Source organism: Danio rerio, chromosome 4 (assembly GCF_049306965.1).
Source record: "Danio rerio strain Tuebingen ecotype United States chromosome 4, GRCz12tu, whole genome shotgun sequence".
Classification (NCBI taxonomy): Eukaryota; Metazoa; Chordata; class Actinopteri; order Cypriniformes; family Danionidae; genus Danio; species Danio rerio.
Window position 1 is genome coordinate 11,405,381 of NC_133179.1, and position 17,960 is coordinate 11,423,340.

Consider the following 17,960-nt stretch of genomic DNA (forward strand, 5'->3'; position numbering starts at 1 on the left):
ATCATAAATTAATTTACAGATATTTAAACGATTATGTGTTTTAGTATCTTCCGACACATGCACTATTCCAGTGTAATACATAAAGTTCCATTGCGAAGTGCATCAAAACTTGCAGTAAGAGCATCCCACAGGTTAACAGCTGAATGTCGCCCTCTTGTGGTCTTTTAAAGTAATGTATATGTTTTATAATGTATATTAATATCACGGGGCAGTTGTTGCCATTTTTTACGGTCTATGGTTTTAACACTTCAAGTTTCTACAACTAGAGATTAGTTAGATCAACAAATTCCCTGCACACATGTACATATTAGTCCTCGTTACATATATGAATATATGAGTCCTGTGGCAAACAGCAGATTTTATTTGGGAGAAAAAAAAAAAAAAAAAAAAAAAAAATATATATATATATATATATATATATATATATATATATATATATATATATATATATATATATATATATATATTTATATATATATGAGCTAACAAAGTCAAGTATTTATCTCACTTTCTTGAGAGACCGATGCCCAATTTGTAGTAAAACCCATTAAAGTTCAAGTACTTCAATGCTGTGTCTGTATAGATGTTTTAATGCATGTTGTTGATGCTAATGTTTTAGCTGTTAGCTGTAAGGTGAGCTAATTCATGGCTACAATACTTTGGGTCAGTTGTAACAACAAAACGTAACACCAATGAAATGTTACCACCACCACCCACAGCAAATAAAACTGTATTTATTTGTTTTATTTTAGTTTTACAAGAGAAAAACTCAAAAGCAGTTTGTGATCAGTCTACTGTCCTCTATGAAGTCTGCACACACATAGTCTGCACAATATCTCAAGAAAGGTAAGAAATGTTACTATCCCTGCTCTGCCCTAAAATTCATTAATAAATGTAATATGCAAAGCATTAGTAAAACGGCAGAGTATTTATTCAATGAGCTTTCCTCATGGCATACCTGCAAAAGTTAGAATAAAATGAAAATGATATTACATCATGTTTTACATTCACTATTTCCAATCACAAATTTAAAATTTATAAATAAAGTAACAAATAACATTTAAATGATCATTTTGCAACCAGTTCAGCTTATACATACACATCAAATACAATCATGCGTGTGTTACTTTTGATGTTCAACATTGCCATTGTACATGAGTATTGCCATTTTGCTTATTGCAAATAAAAAATGAGTATTGCTACACATATTCTTCCGCATCACACTACTTTTATACTGGTAGCATTTTTATATGTGTGTCTTGAGAATATAAAACTTTCATCATGCTTGCCATATTATTTTACTTGCTGTCTTTATGATCAGAGTTATTATTTGCAAACACTTCACACTAGATGGCAGGCAAATACAAGCATTTTTAGTTAAATGAAACGGCTATATCCTTCTTTAAACCCTTAAGTTCTTTAACTTTATACTCATCTGACAGCTACGGTAATCCACTAAACCCATGGTTTACTATGAGACTGCATTGAAATGATATCTGTTTTGTATTTAATATACTCATATGGTGTGCTAAAAGTGACTGGCACCAACATGTTCAAACATTGTTCTTCAAAGTCAGAGCCCTGATTTAAGGATCTGAAGTAATTGTATATGGTCTTGGTTTAGTTTAGTGCTTAGTTTTAAGCCAATGTTTTATTGTTGTAAGCCATTGACAAATGGCACAAGTGAAGTTACTTCCACTCAACTGTAATGTCTGCTGTGTTTTCTCTGCCTTTTGGATCCAGAGGCACTTTTGTGTCCATGGCAACCAGCCTCATAGGGAATCATTTTTAGTCCTTGCTCCTCAATGGCACAAACATCCCACTTATTAGCCCAAAGGAACAAGAGTTTATACCGCAGGTCAAGCTGTCACTCCTGCAAACGGTGGAAAAAATGCACCACAAGGGCAAAAATCCAAATCTCAATCCGGACTATACTAATACAGGACACACAACTTGTGTATTCAAAGTAATTTCTCATAAATCCGAAGTGAATCCCAGAAATTGTGTGTTGGCGGAGGCATTTCTGAATTTAGCCATAGTAAACAGAGGCATTTATACCTACCAAATATTACTGAAGATCCTCAATAAGAAAGCAGAAGCTGTTTAAATCCAACTCTGAATGAAACCAGTGACTCACGGAGACACTTATTCCAGCAAACACCCCACACTGAACCTGGAACATAAAGGACTTTTTATGTAATCATTTTTCCATCAAGGTGTCAGAGTCATAGAGATGACCTTTGTTTGTTTCATCCACTGTGTATAAGGACACAGCATGTTAATTAACGGGAAGAAGACCAGCGATCTCGTCTTCTCACCTGGGCAACTGCATGGCACAGACTCGCCTCTATGCATACAAGAATGTCATTCAGCTACAAATAGAACACTTGTCCAATGCCTGTGATTAAAAATATACATACTACCAATCAGGCAATGCGAGGGAACAATGAAGTGCAATGAAAACAACAACTCAGTTAAATATGCTAATATTAACAGCACCTTTTTTGTTTAATAATAAAGTTAGTTGAATTCTTCAGCCCTAATCATTTAGGCAGTAGAAACGAAGAACAGCCAAATTATGTGTAACATTAAAATATTAATTTATAAATACTTCATAACTAATGAATGTCAATTATATAGTCAGCTGTTCTAAGCTGTGTGATAAATCAGTGGTTCCTAAAGTGGGGGTCGGGACAATGATGGGGGACTGGGGGTCGCTTGGTGACAAGTTCATTTTATTAAACCATTAGAATGATCACATTTTATTCATAACCTACTCAAGAACAAATAATACTAGTATTAATAGCACCACTGTTGACATGTTAATAAGAAAAATTAAAAAAACAACATGCAAACAGAAAGCCATCAGCCTTTTGATTTTTTTGCGACCCCTGGGGTGATTATGTTATATTAAACAAACAGCTTCAGATGCAGCACATTAAAGATTAAACTTTCTGACACATTAAAAGTAAATACATTACAATAAGAACTGGCCACAACTGAACATGGTGGCGTTCTCCAAAATTATGAATAGACTTGGGCATATTGGTATGAGTGTGACGTTGTGTGCAAGGTTTATATTACCATTTCAGAGAGTGTTGGGGGTCGCAAGCCACTGGCATTGTCATTTTGGAGGTCGTGGGCTGAAAAGTTTGGAAACCCCTGTGCTAAAACAGTAAATCTGAAGCAACAAATGATTTATTCGTTCGAAATAAGCTATTAGTATATCTTTTTCATTTAGATTAATAATATAACATAATAAAATGCAATTCTTTAGCTCTACACAAACATTCAGTCACAAACAGATCAGGCTCACTGGAGGGATGAAAGATGGAAATGATGAAAGTTGTAAATAGCATTATTTTGTTATTTAGTTATGATTTATTATTGTTGCTTACAGCCTAAAAAATTGTTTACAGGTTTACGGCGTTTTAGAAAAGTCAAGGTTTTAAAACCACAAAAATTTACTGTTACTGTTCCTATGGTGTAAGTATTTTTTATGTGTTGTAAATAAATCAGTGTATTGAAACCAATGAAGAGAGTAGAAGTCAATTATTTACTTGAATTATTTACTCTGAGATGTTTACTCTACCAAAATATTATAAATGTTTCCTAAAATAAAATAAATTTTGTTCAAAGGGGTAAAAAAGTTATTTTTTTTACATTTAAAAATAACTTATTTTATAGCAGTGATCACAATACCGTGGTATTTTACCCAAGGTTATCATACCGTCTGAAACTTATACTGGCCCATGCCTGTTACAGAGCTGCCTTAAAAAAATAAGAATGAATAGTACATTTCTAACCATTTACAAACCTTTTTTATTCAAACCTGAAGATTTAAAATGTTGTGTTGGAGCCCATGGTGAGAAATTTCAGTTTTATCCTATGAACTACTGATGGCATTTCTTCTCAATTTGAAATAAAGATTTTCAGCATTTAAAAAATCATATGAAAATATGCATTCTCTGTTTTTATTTATGATAAAATAATACATTTTTTTTTTTAAATTACATGTCTATATTTATTTACAAGCAACACAACATTGTCAGTCCATATTTATTATCCAATATTTTTTATTTTGCAAATTATATAAGATTTGGAACATAAAACTATATTTCAAGAGTTCACACTTAGCCGATGATTGATAATACAGCTTGTTTGGCATGCTGTCCTGGGATAGAGCCCAGGGCTCCCTCCGGTTTGCGTGGCGAGAGGGGAGTTTGAGCTCAGGTAGATCTTGATGAACAGGATTATTATCGAGTGCAGCCTTTATAATGCAAGCTGAGAGTGTAATGTCATACACAACGCACTCAATGGAGCTAGTGACATCACTGTGAGGGGTAGGGTTAGCGGTTAGGTGAGCGCATTAAAAAGCATTGGATGCAGCTCAGATTGCATCTGCACAGAGTCTGCAGCCAGACCCCTCTCTGATGAACTCCTCGACTTATTTCTGGCTAATGACAGATATAGGAAGGCTAAGTACAGATGTATGGCTTGCTAAGAGCTTGGCTATGGTATCAGTTTGGTATGTTCAGCTAACTTTCGAAATTACCAGAGAACCCCGGGGAAAACCCACGCAAGCACTGGGAGAACGAGCAACCCCACACAGAAACACAGGATTCACAATGAATTCAAATTATATTTCAATATCTATTTTTAATATGTTTGAACTTTTTTATCTATTATCACAAATTAATTATGCATAACTGGCTCTTACATCCAATATAGAGAGAATCCTAGAATATCCAAGTGTATCTTCATTTTTTTCTCAAATAGATGTGTAAAGTCAATGAGATCCAAATCAGCATTTCATTATTTTTGTCTTCCCACTTATTTTTTCCTTAGTTATGTATGGATGAAAGAAATATCTCACAGTATCTTTGGTTTCCTTCATAGGAAAGAAAGACATGACTCGACGTCTAAATAACTGAATGACAGAATGTTCATTCACAGCCGAACTGTCTCTTTAAAAAGAAAAAAAGAGAGGCAGAAGTCTACAAATAGCCTGTGGTAGTATGGAAGGCCCTGCAACATTCAGTAATTATCTGTGGTTGCTGGGAGCCTGTATAACAAGAAGCCCAGATCTCAGCAGGGGAATCGCCATAGGGAAGGCACTTTGTGACACCTAGTAAAGAAATAGCCATGAAGCCACTCTTAGTCAGATAGATGAGATGGATCTTGGGTTTTATAAGAAAAACACAGCTCATCGCTCATTTACAATGAAGCTTCTTCATATCCCACCGGCTTCCCGATTCATTTTTTATTCATGGCTCTGCTCGCTTTTGTTTTTCTCCTCTAAATACTCATTGTAAAAGTTCTCGGTAAACAAATTATTTTTAGAAGAGTCTAAAATAAAGTCACGCTGAAGCCATGATGTTATTTTCTCACCAGCGTTGCTTGTTGATTGAGTGTTCTGGGGGAGAAAGTGCTGCTAATCGTGAGTGTGTAGTGTTGATGGTCATTCAGAGTTGTTCTTAGTTGTGTTCCAGCTATGAATGGCTCCAGCAGTGACTCATGCGTGGTTTTGTTAGCGGAGGACTTCACCATGACAAAAGTTAAAGCCTTTTTTTTTCACTGGCTTGAAAAATATCCTGTTTACTTGATCATTAATTCTCCACGCAGTCGCTAGTTTGATCCCATAAAGGCTTACTTTTTAAAAATGACAATTGTGTCATCATTTACTCACCCTCACATCGCTCCAAACACATTTTTAGAACACAAATGAAGATATTTCAATCAAATCCAAGAGCTTTCTGTCCCTCCTCTGAAAGTCTGTTCACTCAAGGATCCAAAGGAGATTAAAAAATAAATAATGTTGACTGATGAATGGTTTCCATTGAACAACCCAGGCTCATTCTTATTACGTACCCCTTTATACATTACTGGAGAGCGCCAAATACGTCCAGGAGCTACGTTTTTTTTTTTTTTTTTTCACGAATCCATCAGAAGCCACTGTGTACACTTTTTTAAATCTCTAATTTCTCTCAAACTCTTCTCGCGAAAATCCATCAGAGGGTGTGTTGACTGACTGACTGACCCACGCTCCTCCTTCCCTAAACCCAACCAATAGTGTTTTCACAATCACAGATTGACCTGCCCACCCAATTCCCTAAACCCAGGGGTCACCAACCTGGAGAGCTACCTTCCTGCACATTTCAGCTGCAACCCTGACCAAACACACCTGTTTTTAATTATCAAGTGCTGCTTTAGGTACTATTAATTGGTTCAGGTGTATTTGATCAGGGTTGGGACTGAATTCTGCAGGAAGGTAGCTCTCCAGGAACAGGGTTGGTGACCCCTGCCTAAACCCAACCAACAGTGTTTTCAAAAGCAATACAGAAAAGAAAAGCCTGTTTTTTTTACCCCGTTTTCAGATTTTACCACATTCTCACCCTGTTATTTACTTAATTATTTTTATTTTTTGGCTTTTGTTTTTGTCTCACAGGACTTGAACCCTGTTTTCACAGTTGTAAGGCTTGAAGCTTATGGTGCTATTCTAAACCAATAGTCAAAAACAGAAAGCAGTTCAAGGATGGCGTGTTTCAATTAATTATTTATCTGACTCCATTGTAATTAATCTTTTTGACTCCATCAAAGTTGTTATCATTATTGACAAAAAGAATCTTAACGCCTTAACGCAGGCAAATTTGTTTATTAAGTTACACGTTTAAAGATACAGACAGTAGAATGAAACAAACTAGCATACTGTATAGAGAAACTTACAGTGCATCTGGAAAGAATTCATAGCGGTTTACTTTTTCCACATTTTTTTTTTGTTACAGCCTTATTCTAAAATGGATTAAATTCATTTATTTTTTCAACATTCGACACAGAATACCCTATAATGACAATGTGAAAAAAAGAGTTTTTAAAATTGTTGCAAATTTATTAAAAATAAAAAAACAGAAAAAGCACATGTACATAAGTATTGCCTTGAAGCACTACATTTCCACAGATCATTCTTGAGATGTTTCAGCAGCTTAATTGGGGTAAATTCAGCACAAACCAAGCATGAAGACAAAGGAATTGTCTGTAGACCTTTGATGCACAAGGCTCGGGAAGATTACAGAAAAAAAATCTGCTGCTCGGAAAGTTATAATGAGCACAGTGGCACTTCAGAGTGCTCTTGACCTCAGACTGGGGCGACGGTTCATCTTCCAGGGGGACAATGACCCAATCAACACTGGAAAAATATCAATGGAGTGCCTTCACAATAACTCAGTGAATGTCCTTGAGTGGCCCAGACAGAGCCCAGACCTAAATCCTATTGAACATCTCCGGAGAGATCTGAAAAAGGCTGTACACCGTCGCTTCCCATCTAACCTGATAGAACTTGAGAGGTACTGCAAAAGAGGAATAGGCAAATATTCCCAAAGACAGGTGTGCCAAGCTTGTGGCATCATATTCAAAAAGACTTCAGACTGTAATTGCTGCCAAAGGTGCTTCAACGAAGTATTGAGCAAAAGCTGTGAATACGTATATGCATGTGATTTTTCAGGTTTTTTATTTTTAATAAACTTTAATGAAAATCCAAACCCCAAAAACCAGCTAAACATGAACGCAAAGTTGAGGAGATAAAATGGAGACTACATTAAAATACTGTCCTCAGGCAATGACTCAACAATAGCAAATAGATTATATATTGAAATACATCAATGTCTCTGATCATTTTTTGTTTGTCATAAAAAAGTCATAAATTGTCAAATGAAACCAAACATGACAATGTTATTTGAAAGAAGGTCATGAGCAGATGAATTGTATATGGTGAAAAGCACATGGTTACTGTAAACCAATGGCGGAGATGTATAATGGAGCTGTGATGAACTCTGCAATGCCAAGAGGACTCCTAATTTGACTGGAATGTTACAGTAGTGGACAAACTGGTTACAGCGGGAGGTAAGCGGTCAGCTGGTAAGCGGGAAAAGGAACAATGTGACACCGCCCCGTAGCGTTCATTTTGAAGACGAAATGCAGCCACACATGCTTCTGGCTATATAATTCACAATCTCCAGAAATGTATACAGAGTTACGTTTTCAGAATGAGCCTGTGTCACTATTGAAGCATCATTGTTAAAAACTTCTGCAGAGGGAATTTCAAAGAAACCGTACTACTGTCAATCATTCACATAGCGCAAGACATTTGAGTAGCCTAGCATGGGAAAATAAGACAGGAATGGCAGTATAAATTATGTTCAGACCCTCTGTTTTCATTTTCGGGAGCCTATCCAAGCTAAAAATAGTGATATGCATTGCACATCCCTGTTCTGACAGGTCGCTTGTGAGCTGAAGGATAATGGCAAGCAAGCTAAAGATATGCGGATAATGAAATTGAGGAGCTAATCTCATCATGCTACATATATACTGTACCCCTTTGTCTCTCTGATGATAACAAGATTGACAGAAATGTCCTTGTGCGCTTTGTGAAAAGCCATTTATTTTTAGATGCACACAGAACATCCAGCAAGAGTTGTCTGCTTCTAAATACAACATTCAGACTGCAGCCACACACAACATGCTACTTAGCAAAGGTTACTTTGGCCTTTTGTTTATTCAGCCAATGGGAGGTTTAGTCACAGCAGAGGCTTTCTCAAAGAGACTGTACAGTGTGTCGAGATCTGATCCTCATCTTGTTCAGCATTGATTTCCAGCTGCAGTATTGAACTGATTGCCCACTGAGATTCTCCACATTATCCTGCTCTCCTGCATTTGTGTGGATGAGTGAGTTGTTGACATTGTAAAGATGCAATAGTCTATAGACAGTTCTATAAAATACAAAAAAAAAAAAAACATGTTTTATAGAATTATCTGTTGTGTGTTGTCTTAAACCCAACTCATGGTCGAGAATTAGGTTTATTAAGTCTGTTCTCCCTGACTTATCATTCCTCTTTTTAGACTTGCAAAACTCACTATGTGCTGACACCTACGCATAAAAGTCTATTACGCCAGCTTCACAATGCATGAGCGGAGTGTGAGCAGTGCGGCTATATTTCCGGCGTCCATGTTCACAAACGGGACTTACACTGGGAGCAGAGCATGTCAGCTTCAAGCAGGAGATGTGCGTGCATGAGGCGCGCGGGTATGTTTTTTTTCTGCGCACATGCTCAGTTTGCTTTTTGATTAAACTACATTGCTTTCATCAGCGTTGGTTCAGTTGCACATATAGCATCTTTATTCCAAGATTACACTCTTAATAACCACATTTGCATTTAAAGTAATGCGTGGGGCCCACATGGGCTGGCCCGCGTGGGGCCCACATGGACTACGAAAATACTACGAAAGTGCTTGGGTGTGAGGCAACAGCGATACCCACTGCGCCACCATGTCACCCTGATTAGGACGATTAGCCAGCATAACTATACTGTTGTCAACATGAAGTTAAAACGGAGCATCAGAATTGGGACCCCTGAAGCAGATTATGTACATGATCGACATACTTCCTTACAAAATATGGAAGAATTGTTTTAATTTCTGCAAAAATTCAGATAGAGGGTCAACATTTGGCAGAAACAGAGTAAACTTTTGAATTTCACACTTCTTATCAACTCTTCAAGCTGCTGCTGTTTATTGGTGTAGGCTGTGAGATACTTGGGTAACACTTTACAATTGTACAAGGTTGTATTAGTTCATGTAAGTTAACTCACACTGTAAAAAATCCTGGTTGCCATAATTTTTTAAGCTGAATCAAATAAACCTTATGAACTTATTTGAACTTATATTCCATTGAACTTATATTCTCTTAAACTGACTTAAAACAGCTTGTGCAACTTATAAAATTAAGTTAGAACATGATTAACGTAGTTTAATACGCTACAATGAACTAAAACATATTCTGTCAGGACTAATTGATCATATCGTTTTTTAACATGACAAACAAACAAGAACATATACATTTATTACAGTATTTATTCATCTTTGTTAGTCAACGAAAATAAAGCTAATTCATCATGCATTAACGTTTACTAGTGTTGGAATATCAAGCCAATTCCATGCATGTTCAATAAGAAAAGGTCTGGAGATTGTTTTCTTCAATGCCAAAAATATTAGTAATTTATTAGATACAAATGAATAATTCGATGACAGAGCTCTGGGTTACGTTACCCCAATGCAATCCAAGAATTACATTCAAGAGGTTCGCAACTAACATTTCCTGACTCCAGCATATATACACAACTGATATTAACAGGTGGAGTTTTGGTGTAACGTCATTTGTCAGTCATTGTTCAGTCCTCCATTGGCCGCACCTTAGACATACTTCCTCTTTTTCTACGAATTCTCTGCACAACAAAAAAAGCATACAACTTTCTGTGTTCAGATTTAACACCTCTCTTCAGACAGGAAGTTTCTGCAGAGCTGAATTTAATTTTGGACCCGCATCTATCTACTTCTGCAAAAATGCTAATTAGTATGCACAGCACTCACACACAACAGTAGAAGTTCAGTTAACATATGACCCTTACATGACCAATACAAATAATTGTTTGATTAAAAGAAAAAGAGACAAAAATAATAAAAAATGATCCCTATTTTCCAACACTAGCATGAATTTGGATTTTAACTTTGATTAAGAAATGCTGTTGAAGTGTTTTTCATAATTAGTTCATTTCATCAATTCACTCTTTGTATCAACCTAAAAACTGCTCATCAATATGTGCATGTAAATGTCCTCTCAAAAAGTATGCTCTCTTTGTTATGATAAGATGCCGTTTCTTTAGTGTCTTTTGGTGCTAATTCCTTTTTGCATTTTTCATAGGCTTTGCTCATAAGTCTTCTTGACTTCTTTCGCTCAAAACTGCATTATACTGCTGCGATAATAATTATTTGTCCTTTGAAATAATTGAGTTTTTCAGACAGTCTACTGCCTCTTCTGCTCCACTACACTAAGTAATTACATCATTTCTGAAAGCCGTCCACATACTTGTGTTAAATCAAGCTACGAGGACTACTGAGATTCACAGGTTTGATCCTTTATTCATTATTCGCTTTAACAACTTACAATCTGTTTGTCTTGAAGTTAAACTGTAATTAAGTATTGCTAAAGAAAAAAATGCATAAAATATAATCTTTCCCCGGAGCTTTTAAACACAATATGCTGCCATCAAGACACATCGCTTATCCGTCTAATTGCTACACTGAAAACAAAATAAAACCGAAAGACACACAATTATAAAGCATTAGCACATCAATTAATCCAAGTCATTTTCATGTGAATGCAAGCAATTTGATAGCTTTGTATGGTGGCGTTTGTATGGATGGGTCGAACAAAATCACTCCTCTTTTCCATTTAGCCAGAGTTATGCAAATGGCCATATCTGGAACATAAATTAAATTATGCTGACAGGAGGATTCGCATTAGACCACCTGTTCCAATATCATATAACTCATTAGTTCAGATGTCCACCTCTTCAACAAATGACGCTCTGATAGAAGCTGTAAATCACTCACTGTAAGTGGCTGAGTGGATACCACAAACTCACACTTGACTTCAGCCGCATATGATATTTGTAATGCAAACTATGGAAAGCAGAAAGGCCAAAATACACTATCCAATTCCAATTTTTTTTTGTTCCATCTTGCTTACTAAGATGAATGGGTTTTTAAAACCAATTAATTGAAAGCATAGCATATTTCTTTGCAGATTTATTAGCGTTGTCAAAATAAAAGTTAAAGGCCCAAAATGTTAAAGACCCATTGACAAGAAAGATGACAACTATACTAATACCAATGCTATAGTTTGACATCTTAACTATCAAGATAAAACCAACGGGTTACAATATTTAGAATAAAATAAAATCACAAAGTAGTTTTTTTCAGATCATTCAGTTAAATACAGACAATGAAAAGACAATGAGTATCCATTTAAACTGCAGACAACACAATTGCAGAACAAACCTAGACTAAACAGTATCATGTGGTGGTGTTGTCGCTAATAATATTATTGTAGCTACATTTATACTCGTTATTCGTGTGAATTGGCATTAAAAGTCAGATAGGTAAACTTACCGCTGGTATGATATTTAAAATGGTTTTGGATTCTAATCTTTGAACTTGTGAATGGAATGTACTTCCTTGTTTTGGCTACATTAGTTTCTATTTTTTTTACCCCATCATTTTTAGTTTGTTTCTACAACTATGCATTGATTATGTTCACCTGTGTCTTGTTTGGTGACTCTATATCTTGAAAAAGAGGATGGTACTTTTTAAAAAAGGAACACACTTGTTCCTAAAGAGTCCATATTAGCAGCTCAAAAGTACACATTACTACCTACAAATTTTAAGAGAGACTTTTGTATTTTTAGGTATGCACTGTTAACGAGATAGTTCACCCAAAAATGATAACATACTCTTTACTCACTCTCAAGTGTTTCCAAATGTTCATGAGTTTCCTTTTTCTGCTCACTGTAAAAAAAAAAAAAGTTTCCACACAATTGATTTATCAACAATATTATTTTATAGCTACATGTATAGTCATCCTTCATGTGAATGGGCATTAAAAGTCAGAAAGGCAAAGGTATTGCTGGTATGTACTTTCTTGTATGGGCTATATACGTTTGTTTCCCCCCTACATTTCTAGTTTGTTTCTACAGCTCTTCATTGATTATGTTCACCTGTGCCTTGTTGACTCTCATTCATCTTCTTCTTCTGACGCTTTTCCGGGGCCGGGTCGCGGGGGCAGCAGTCTTAGGAGAGAACCCCAGACTTCCCTATCCCCAGACACTTCCTCCAGCTCCTCCGGGGGGATCCCGAGGTGTTCCCAGGCCAGCTGAGAGACATAGTCCCTCCAGTGTGTCCTGGGTCTTGGCTCTGTTTGGTGACTCTATATCTTGAAAAAAGCGATGGTACTTTTTTAAAGGTATACATTTGTTCCTTAAGGGTCCATATTAGTACCCTTAAAGGTACACATTAGTACCTACACATTTCAAGAGATACACTTGTGTACTTTTTAGGTATGTACTGTTAATTAGATAAAATGAAAACCCAAAAATGAATAACTCACTTAATACTCGCTGTTTACTCACTCTCAAGTGTTTCCAAATGTTTATGAGTTTCTTTATTCTGTTCACTGTAAAAAATGCTGGGTTCCACACAATTTATTTATCAACAATATTATTTTTATAGCTACATTTATACTCATATGCAATTATACTTATTGCTTGTATGATAATTACAATTTTTTAGATTCTAATCTTTGAACGTTAGTTTCTTTTTTCCGCAATTTCTAGTTTGTTTCTACAACTCTTCATTGATTATGTTCACCCGTGTCTTGTTTTGGTGACTCTTTATCTTGTGCTACTCATTGTTTCTAGTTTATGCTGTTGGTGTTTAATTTTGTAAACAATTGCACTTCTCCACTTTCTTTTCTTGCCTGACCCTGTCATCACAATATAGTTGACTTTGCTATCAGCAATTCACAAACATCCAAACAAAATGCCTTCGAACATTTGAATGAAGTACATTTCTGTGTTGACTTTCTTCCTCAAATGTGCTACTTTGACTGGCATGGTTCATTACTGTCGCCATAAAAACAGAGCAGCTTTTAATTCCGGTCTCCTGGGAGCATGCGATATGAGGGCTCAGTTTGATGAGAAATAGACTTGATAGTGATTTTCTGCAGAGAGTGTTTGTAAAACCTAATCCTCTTTTGACATCCCACATCGTCCAAAAGAAAACAATGTGGAAAAAAAAGCATCTGACATGAGGCTCCTGTGTAAACATTTGATGTATTTAATGACCGCAGCCGTTGTTACACATTATGTAACAACGCTGGACGCTGTTTGGTGCCTTTGAAAAAAGATAAAGTGCTGGTGGGGGGTACAGCAAGAAGTTGATTGACTGTCGGCATTACATAATTCTTTTACCAAGATCATTATATCCAGCTTAAATGCTCATTTGAAGTTGTCAACACATCAAGCACTTTGAAGGTTAACAGTTACATAACGGTGGTTCTGGCTCACCTGTAAAGACCACAGATTCAGCTCGCTGCCAATTGCATGTGAGCCAGAAAGTCTGAACTCACTGAACTAATTACATGTGTTCTGTCTAATTGGCACGGGCACAATGCCAAGATTAAAAAATCCAATAATCCTTCAGGAGAAATGATTAAACACAGATTAAGAAAACCTATCATATACAGTAGGTAAAGCCACTGTTACGGTATATAACACAGTGATGCAATGCAAAAAAATTGCGATAAAGATTGCACTGATTTTACAGATATTGCTGCAAAAGAAAAAGAACATAAGAAAAAGAAAAAAGAAAGAAAGTAAGAAAGAAAGAAAGAAAGAAAGAGTGAGGGACAGATGGATGGATAAATTAATAAAGAGATAGACAGACAGACAGACAGATCATAGATGGATGGATGGATGAATGGATGGATGGATGGATGGATGAATGGGTGGCTGGGTGGATGGATGGATGGATGGATGGATGGATGGATGGATGGATGAATGGATGGATGGATGGATGAATGGATGAATATGTGGCTGAATGGATGGATGGATGGATGCATAAATTAATTAAGTGATAGACAGACTGGATGAATGAATGGATACATTAATAAGGGGATACATGGAAAGATGGATAAATGGATGGATAAATGAATAAAGATATAGGCAGATGGATGGATGAATAAATTAATTAAGATATAGATGGATGGATGGATGGATGGATGGATGGATGGATGGATGGATGGATGGATGGATGGACAGATAAATGAACAAAGACAGATGGATGGATGGATGCATAAAAATATACATGGATGGATAAATTGACAAAGGAATGGATGGAGGGATAAATTAATAAAGGGATGGATGGATGATAGATAAGTAAATTAATAATTGGATGGATGGATAAATAGATGATAGATGGATAAAGTAAAGTAATGGATGGATGGATGGAAGGACAGATGGATGGACTCACTGACTGACTGACTGACTGATTGATTGATTGATTGATTGATTGATTGATTGATTGATTATGTAGTGAGGTGATAGTGCAAACCACTGAGCCACCTATCGCCCCCCCATACTGACTACAGCATGAGTAAATAAATCCTAAACCTTAAGACCCTGATCCTTGGACATATTTATACATTTTGTGAAATGTATTGCACCTTCTCCTACGAGGGCCATGTTCAAGGTTACGTTTGGTTATTCAGGTTTAAAAGCAATCTGTTTGCTTTCAGCATAAATCAGCATTTATGCTTTGAAGGAAAAAAAAAACAACAACATTCATATTCATTCACTTTGCAAACAATTTCAAGATGAACCAGAGACTATGTTCAATGACCAGAACACGTAAATCACATGCTTAAGGCTTGTTGTGTCTTAGGAAAATCAATTAGAGATTGGTAAAGGACACATTACCAACATTTAATAACCCATAAAATAATTCCCTCTACTCTTTGGGAGATGTTTATCTCGAAATGACATATGAATGGCCCCAAACAGCTGATGGTACTCAAACAATGCACTTGTATTTTCTAACTCAACCTTACCACTACACAAGACTGTTGTCTAACAGGAAAAGGTCATCCGTGTGCACGCTCGTCTGCGCTTATGCTAATATTGTGCCAAATGCTTTGAGGTCTTACCCAACAAGAACACCATAAAGGTCAGGCTATGTCTAGACATGCTCAGCATTTCGCCATTTAACCAAATGCCAGCAAAATAAACTAATTTTTGATAATAGCATGCACGGGATTAAGACAACATCAAAGCATACAAATAAAAAAAATGGGTAAATGAAAAGCTTATTCTTTCAGCAACCAGGGTCATTTCAGAAATATAGCATTTACAATTTATTTATATATTAGATGTAAAATTATAAATATAAGAAATATAAGACAGACAGACTGACTGACAGACTGACTGACTGACTGACTGACTGATTGATTGATTGATCGACATATAGATAGACAGACATGTAGACAGATTATCTGAACTGGTTTGGCAGGCATTGCCTTTTCAATGTTGCAAAATATGTGTTGGTGCACACACTGAACCGAAGCTAATATTGAAGTATGCTTTCAAGCATAAAGTCACTCTTTCCCGCAGCAAATGTTCAAGGTTTTAAGCACTTACATCTGCATTTGCACACAAAGTAGCACACTTGAGTGAAGAGGAGCGACAGAGGCCATCAAGCGCTTTTGTTCTTTTTACAAACACTAATGACTTCAACTCCCAGTCTGTTTGCCTTGAAGAACAATTTCCAAGTCTGAACCATAAATCTGTGATCAGAGTATGTTGATGACGAATGAATTCATTATATATGTATAAAAAAAATCTATTGCCTAATAACAAGAAACTAATGACAACACTCCGCTACTGGCAGTTTATGGTGTTTTAGAGTTATTCTTTCTTTACAGATTTGTTTCTGAAGCTAATTTTTGTTATGCCAGTTAAATGTTTTTCTCATTTAATAGTTTTAGATATTGTTTTACATTTACTTGCTTGACAGACAAACTGTACAGCCTTAATAGTGTTTATGCACGCGGTCTTTTAATTTTAGTCGGCTGTGTTCCGGTAAATTGTCATGCCATACAAAATTGTTGCGTTCTTCACTGCCTGGCTGAGATACAATATAATGGTCTTAGACCAAAGAAGATGCACAACATAAAATTATATTTTTACACACCATCTCTTTAAAATATGGAAAATAATTTTACCCCAGTCTTTTCTATGGAATTTCTGCGCTAGCCAGCTGCTAATGACGGCACCTGAGTTTAAACGGTCTTTCGTCTCTTTTTATGCTTTAACAACCAAACGGATGCTTATAAGTCTATTTAATTGACATCGATGCTGGAAAAAGAACCTTATGAAATTGAAAATAGTCACATAAAGCTTTCACTGGAAGTGTATCATTGACTGAAAAAGACTAGCTGTGCATGTAACCCTTTTTCCACATTATCTCTCAGAAAGTGATCTAATATTTATATATATGTATAAATTTAGTGGGTTAGGGTTGTTGCTTGTTGCTTAATAATAACAGCAACGAAAGACAGCAAGAGAAAAACAGAAGATGGATGGATGGATGGATGGATGGATGGATGGATGGATGGATGGATGGATGGATGGATGGATGGATGGATGGATGGATGGATGGATGGATGGATGGTTGGATGGATGGATGGATGGATGGATGGATGGATGGATGGATGGATGGATGGATGGATGGATGGATGGATGGATGGATGGATGGATGGATGGATGGATGGATGGATAGATAGATAGATAGATAGATAGATAGATAGATAGATAGATAGATATTTTTGTAGACAGAAACTATGAAACTATGAATGGTATATGAGGACAGAATATTCAGGGTTCTTTTTCTACTTAGCCAAGTAGTTTTTCAATTAGTAATTTCAAAAAAACATTATGTTTCAGAAATGTGGTAATACCGTGGCTTTTACAACTTTTACATTTTGTAAGTTCAATTAATCCAATAAACTAATTAAGTCCAATAAACTAATCATTAACCATGTAACTTGGTAGCGCCCACTTTGTCAACCCCTGAAAATTTCCTAATTAAACAGTAAATATGGACATATGGTGGAATACCATTTTTTTTTTTTTTTTTTTGCAGAGGAGAACAAAGCACAGCTTTTTGAAGTAAATAAAACATTTGAAGGCCATTAGAAAGATTTAATCATCTCTGAAGCGTAAGAGCCATCCTCCCTGTTTACCAGGAGAAAGAGCACTTAGTGACTTTACCACTCAGAAACCTTTTCAATATCCCTTCAGGCCTGTTTGTCCTTCATTATTCACCAAAATACACTCACCAGGACAGGTACATACGTTAGCACACAAATTCATACGTCTGTGCTCTCTGGTCTTTCTAGTAATGATCTATTTTCCCTTTTTTTGTTCTTTATAATCTCCAGCGCACACACTTTTCTTTTATTCTCCATCCCGGGGTGTGTTTTATTTTGTTCTTGTTTTTACACGTGCTTTGATATC

The 17,960-nt window shown here is 36.1% G+C and overlaps 1 long non-coding RNA gene across 1 annotated transcript in view; it reads right to left on the reverse strand.

Moving 5' to 3' along the window:
* Positions 1-718: 718 nt before the first annotated feature.
* LOC137491393 (uncharacterized) overlaps positions 719-17,960 on the reverse strand; it is an 89,289-nt gene continuing 72,047 nt past the window's right edge. Inside the window, exons 6-7 of the long non-coding RNA XR_011011379.2 lie at positions 2,063-2,173; positions 719-1,873 (exon numbers count right to left, since the gene is read on the reverse strand). This is a non-coding gene — a long non-coding RNA (uncharacterized lncRNA). The remainder of the gene's footprint in view (positions 1,874-2,062; positions 2,174-17,960) is intronic.